Source organism: Galeopterus variegatus, unplaced genomic scaffold (genome assembly GCF_000696425.1).
Source record: "Galeopterus variegatus unplaced genomic scaffold, G_variegatus-3.0.2 Scaffold5727, whole genome shotgun sequence".
Taxonomy (NCBI): domain Eukaryota; kingdom Metazoa; phylum Chordata; class Mammalia; order Dermoptera; family Cynocephalidae; genus Galeopterus; species Galeopterus variegatus.
Genome location: NW_007731838.1, coordinates 4,761 through 11,072, shown reverse-complemented (window position 1 = coordinate 11,072; position 6,312 = coordinate 4,761).

Sequence of the window (6,312 nt, the reverse complement as noted above, 5' to 3'; positions counted from 1 at the left end):
CAGACCGGTTCCCGCTCACTGGCTGAGCGAGGTGCGGGCGCAACACCGAGGGTTGCGATCCCGTTGCCGTTGCCGGTCCCGGTCCGGTACGGGCGCGACACTGAGGGTTGCAATCCATTGCTGGACACGAAAAAAGACAAAAAGGAAATAAATAAATAAATGAATAAATAAAATAAAGACACCTTAATTAGGCCCACCAAGAGCTTCAAATCTTGCATTGCCTCTTTTAAAAAGCTGTCCACAGAAAGACCACATAAAAAGCTTAAGCTACAAATTGATGAGAAAATTAAGTCTGTCAACTTTTTTGATTAGTTACTATCCCTACCTGAAGACAGAAAGCTAGATAAACGTTAGGCCTTACTAGGTCAAGCAGGCATAGAAAATGCTTTTCTAACCATATTTGTTATAGGTCTTGTCTTACTACGACAAGGACTACTGCGAGGCTAAGGCTGATGTCACGTATCCTGCTCACAGTGCCAATTGTCTAGTTCTTAATCCTGTTTGTGACGCCAGTTGTAAAGCTAGGCAACCATGCTAGTTGTGGCGGCTCTTTTGACCTGCCGGTAATCCTGCACCAACTGGGCTGATGGTTGAGCTAGCGCTGGGTCTGGAGCTCTCAGACCCCCCAAGCCCATTCACAGACGGGGTCACAAACCCTTCACACGCCAGGCTGGGTCACCAGACCCCTTCACACAGGTCTATGAGCTAGGTAACCAGCCATACAGTCCTTGGAAGCCACAGGTCTGGAAAAATATGGCTACACAGGGCAGGCGCCCAAGGAAGTGCAGTAAACACCAGCCAAAGCAGCACCTGCTGGCACCTGTGCGGCGGGTATACTCACTCCATCCACACAATGTTTATGGAACCGCCCCTATCCGGCCCCGAGGTGAGGGGAGCCTGACCAAATTGTTCCATTTTCCCAGTAAGTAATCTAATTAAGATATAAGATAAGGAAAAAACTACCTATGGAACTAAATCTGTCTTCAAAATGCAACTTTCTGACATCTAGGTGGCTATTTTGAAACTCTTTGTAAAAGAAATTTACATCTGTGAAAGAAATCTTTAATTGTAAAGGCATCTCTCTGTGCTAAACCACTAGAAACTTTCGCAATAGGAAGACACTGACAAAAAAAAGTGTAGGTAAAGGCCCAATTTAGACAAGATGGCTAAGAAAAGTATCTTAAACAAAGGTTAGGTTTCTTATGTACGAAATTGGGCCTTTACCTACACACCTTCCTTTGTTTCACCAAATAATAGTGTTTAGATCTAAGTTCTATCAATTGTCTATATTGTTTCATAAAATTTTGTGATGTAAAGCTAATAATTTTATAGAACAATGGAATAGATCATCAGAAGACTGATAGTCCACGGGGGAAAACTACTTAAAAACTGGCAAAAAAAAAAAAAAAAATCTTAAGCTGTAAGATCAGCTTCTATGTCCAGTATGTCAATACATCTACATGTGTTATGCATATGTGATATTTCTTTACCAGAATATATGAGAGAGCTGTAATTTTAAAAACAAAAACAAGTGCTTTAAACAAATATTTTATCAAAAAAAAAAAAAAAAAAAAAAATCCACCCAAAATTGCTGTAATTTTAAAAACAAAAACAAGTGCTTTAAACAAATATTTTATCAAAAAAAAAAAAAAAAAAAAAAACCTAACTCAAATGCCTTTTAGTTCACAAGACTTATGTAAACCTTAGGTAAATAAGACTAGCTTAATATTGTTAGGTTAATGAAGACAGTTGTGTCTTCTGATCAGTAAAACACTCCTGTTTTTAACTTTAAGGTTTCTTGCTTAGGTGTCAACTATCTAACATGCTATTAAAATGATTAACAGGAAAATAACTTGAGATGATGGGTAGCTTTGTTCAGTGCTTCATAGAATTTTCATAAACAGTTCAAGCATGGTTAAAAATATGTAAATTTGGCATAAATGTTTAAGTGGAGTCTTCCTATTTTAAAGTCTTTTTGTTAAAGTTTTAAGGTGAAATTAAGCAATAAATACTCATTAAACATCCAAGTCATTTTTAAATAAGTTAAAATACTAAAACATTAAACTATTAAGCATAAGCTTAAAGTTTATGTACATTGACATCTTGTTTTTAATGTTATATATATTGGGGTCTGTTAGTAAGCATGAAAAGATTGTTCTGAGGAAGTACATGTTTATAGAAATAAAATGTAGATTCATAAAATGTTTGTATGTGACAAACAGTTCAAAATAGATCATCACTTCCTAGTTTTTCACAAATTTAAGATTAGTGAGAGTTAAAAATTTTAATTAATGTATATAATTAAAACTCCTAGTAATAGGGAAACAATTATGTATGCCAGGTGTACAAGGAAAGTAAGATGTGTTTTTGGTGAGAATTTGTAAAAGGCAGGAAGATATATTTTTGTTAAAAAGGAGCAATTTTTTCTAATTCTGAGGTTATTTAAGATTGTTTCAAAATATGGATTTAGGAAGGAAATAGAAACAAGATAGAAAGGAACCAGTGAGTAGGAGAGATATGAAGAAAGTTATGTGGATAAAGATGTACATTTGATAAGGAAAGTTAAAAGGAAAAGACAATGATTATGTATGAACAAGAATATTGTGTAGTAAATTTTTGTGCTAAAGTAAAATGACTGGTCTTTACAGGAAAGTAAATCTTTGTCCTAAGTAGAATGTTCATGAAGGGAATTTTATGTGTGATCAAGTTGGCTAAAATTAGAAAGGAATTATTTATGTTTTTCTAAAAGTTAAGCATTAATATCAAAAACGACACTGATAAAAAGGCTAGAGTTTGCTGCCCTGTGTTGGAACAATAGGGGCTTTCTTGAAGCACTGGTCTGCTCTTAAAACTGTGAGAGGTTTTTCTTTACCTTTTAGGTAACTGGACTAGGAAATAAACACTCCATGTTTTATCAAGACAATCTCTTGTGCTTTGTGCCTTTGAAATCTTTTGTCACTTTGGTTTTATTTTATAATGATTTATGATCCTATTTAATTGTTTTAAACCTTTGTTATTTGATAAACTTCCCAAAATCAAATTCTAAAAATTAAGTCTTTCTGACTTGAACTAAGTTTGAGATGTTCCAAGAGCCCTGGAACTTCTCAAAGGATCTAGAAAAGAGAGATATTAAAGCCAATTGGGCTTATCTGATAGGATGAATTATGAGGGAAGCATTCTCAAAACAAGAAATGATTTTTGACCTTCTTTAAGTTATATGAATATGTTATTAATATGTGTTCCAAAGTTTTATGGTTTCTAGAAATCTGATGTATAAATCTTGGTATAAATGCTATTGGTCGTAATTTGGCTATTTGAAATTATTGTATGCCACTGAAATAACCAAATTGTTAGTTGAGTAACCCTTATCAGATCTTTTTGTTAGGCTGATGTCTAAGATGGCGGCAGGTGGACGGAAGGAACACCCAAAATGGCTGTGGAGAGTTTGAGGTCCCTAGAACAGCACATTTTCCGAGAATTACAAAAAAAACCCTCCCCCTTCTTTTTCACCACCACATCCCCTTCCCGCGCACATGAGTTTCTCCACCTATAGAAAAGTCCCAGCTCAGCTTAAACCCCGCTGGCTTCCCTCCCCTTCCTTCTTAGCCAATAGGAACAGTCCAGTTCAGCCTAACTGGATATAAAAGGCCCAGCCCGACTCTCCCGGCCGCTGCTCCCACTTCCAAGAGGGCAGCCCGCTTGTTCATTTTGCCTGCCTAATACACTTTGGTTGAATCTGTCTCCTGGTGTGTTTTATTTTCATGCTCAGGCCAAGACTTTTCCTTTCACTTTTGACTATTTGAAGCCTTGATGTACACAGTTAATCACTTTATTCTTATACTGTACTTTGCAAAGCAATTATAATCCTAAAATGTTGTGTCTTCAAGGAAGTTCATGAAAAGAATGAAAAGAACTCTGACAGATACAGGTTCCTAATAACTGAATTCATACTGTTGGGCTAAATTTCCAAGATTCTAATGAAACTTGGGTTTATGAAACTGCTAACCAAGGTCAAACAGAGCAAAAATTAATTACATGAAACTGAATTGATGAAAAATTATAAGTTTTTACAGCTAGCTTCTTTATTTTGAAATATTGATGGTTCTTTTCGTGTTTTGTTTTCCAGATTTAAGGAAAAAAAATTTAAGCTATCTATAGCTTACAGCAATTTGATAAAACATACTTCTATAAGCAGAAATTGAAACATTTGCTTTTACTCTCAACCTGATCCCTTCAGAATTTGGAAACTTTTTATGAGTATTCTTATTTTTATGACAATGTGGTTATTTACCTAAGTTCAATAAGAATCTGTTCTTTTTAACAGGATACAATTGGAAACACTGGTTATATTACTAAGGCTTTGACTAAAATGTCGTATTTGAAAATGTACATATAGAATGCCTGGCTTTTAGGGTTTTGAAACTTACAGTGAGTGAGTAAAATGTTCTCACCTCCAGGCAGGCCCAGGAACCTTAAGATCTCAGGTAAGATATTCTTTAAAAAGCAATTTTGTCTATTTCAGAGGTTATTTAAAGATTGTTTCAAAATATAGACTTAGGAAGGCAAAGTCTAATACAGCAGGCAAAGTCTTAATGTCTTCCTTGGTTTAGCTTCCTAGCATTGAGATTTCTAAAAGTCTGATATTATTTCTCAAAATTTCCAGAAAAACAAATTTAAAAAGAGCCTATGTGGTTATTCCTGCTGCATTTATGTAAATAACCAGGCAAACTGGTCTTCCCATGATTATCTTTGGTAAAAGTGGGGGTGATTGTAAAGAGAAAAATTTATGTTTCAGAAGAAAACTATAGTATACCTGTTATTAAATTTCAAAATCACTATCTTATGTGGGTAATTTGCAGATGTCACTCCCTACCTCAACCCAGTCATTGGATGCTAGATTACCTACAAATTGAATAGGGTTGAGTCTGTGCAGTTGCTAACACTTCTTGCTGCACATGGATAAATACATCAGGTATCATAGAGACTCAGCTACAAAAAAAAAAAAAAAAATTAATGAACAGGTTATTTGATTAAAACAAGTAGACTCTTCATCTTACTTGTTCTTTGATCTGTTCAATTTTACTTGTTTTGATTCATGGGGACCCTAGCTAAGGAGCGTATTCCAAACTCTTGGTATTAGCCTCATGATAGCCATAAAAGCAGCCTCCCTGTTGCGCTGTATTCTTTCAAAAGTCTTAAATGGTTTTTGTGCAGCTATCCGTCAAACATCAAATGGTCTCTTGTGGAATGGTTAAATGGGCTAGAGCAATCAAAATACAAAGAAATGAGAGGAAACTTTAATCTATGAATGACGTGCTGAGACCAGGAACCCAGAACGATGGTAACTGAGAGTGGTGCTTTAGTTTTGGTCACACTCTCACGTACAAGAGACCCTGACCAAAAGGGGAGAATTGTTAAATAAAAATTATAGAAGACCATTGTTTTGGACTAATTTCCTGCACTACGCTGCAAAGACCAGCCTAAAAATCAAAATGGAGTTACCTCTGCTAAGTTCCATGACATTTAGATTGTGGTCTGACCTGAAATCAGGAGAAAGAGATTACAGCCAATTTCCTAAACTATATCTTCAATAGATATGATGAGTTCCCTCTGCTTTAATCCTAACAAAAAAGAGATAGCCTGAAGTAACCTGATGTTAGTTATTTTTCTATTGTTCTGTCTTTCTGTCCTCATCTTACAAGAAAAGTAACTTTGAAATGACCAATCTGCTTTTTGTTCTTTGTTTCTGCTTTCTTCAGCCTTTTTCTGTATGTACCATTGATCACTTTTTGCTGAGCTCACTGGAACACTTACTCTGTTTTATATCATAATGTGTTGCTTGATTCTAGAATCGCAGTGAAGCCAATTGAGACATATAAGGAAATGTGGAGCCCAGCTGAGTGCACACTGACCAGAGAGGCGACCCCCTGGAGAGGCCTGAGACCTGCAGCAACCATACCCCCATGGCTCCAGCATGTGACCGAGCAGGCACTGAGGCAGCCATGCCAAATTAGCAGCCCCGGCTGGATCCTAGCCAAACAATAGTGTCAAACTAGTGGACGGTGAAATCCCTTGCCACAATGACTAAACATCGAAGGAATGATACCAGAAATATGAAAAAAAGTACACCACCAAAAGGTAATAACTCTCAAGCTCTAGATCCTGTAGAACAAGAAATCTTTGAAATGTCTGACAAGGAATTTCGAGTGATAATTCTAAGGAAACTAAATGAGATACAAGAAAACTCAGCTAGATAATACAATGAAATGAGGAAAAGTATACAGGACCTGAAAGAAGAAATGTACAAGGAAA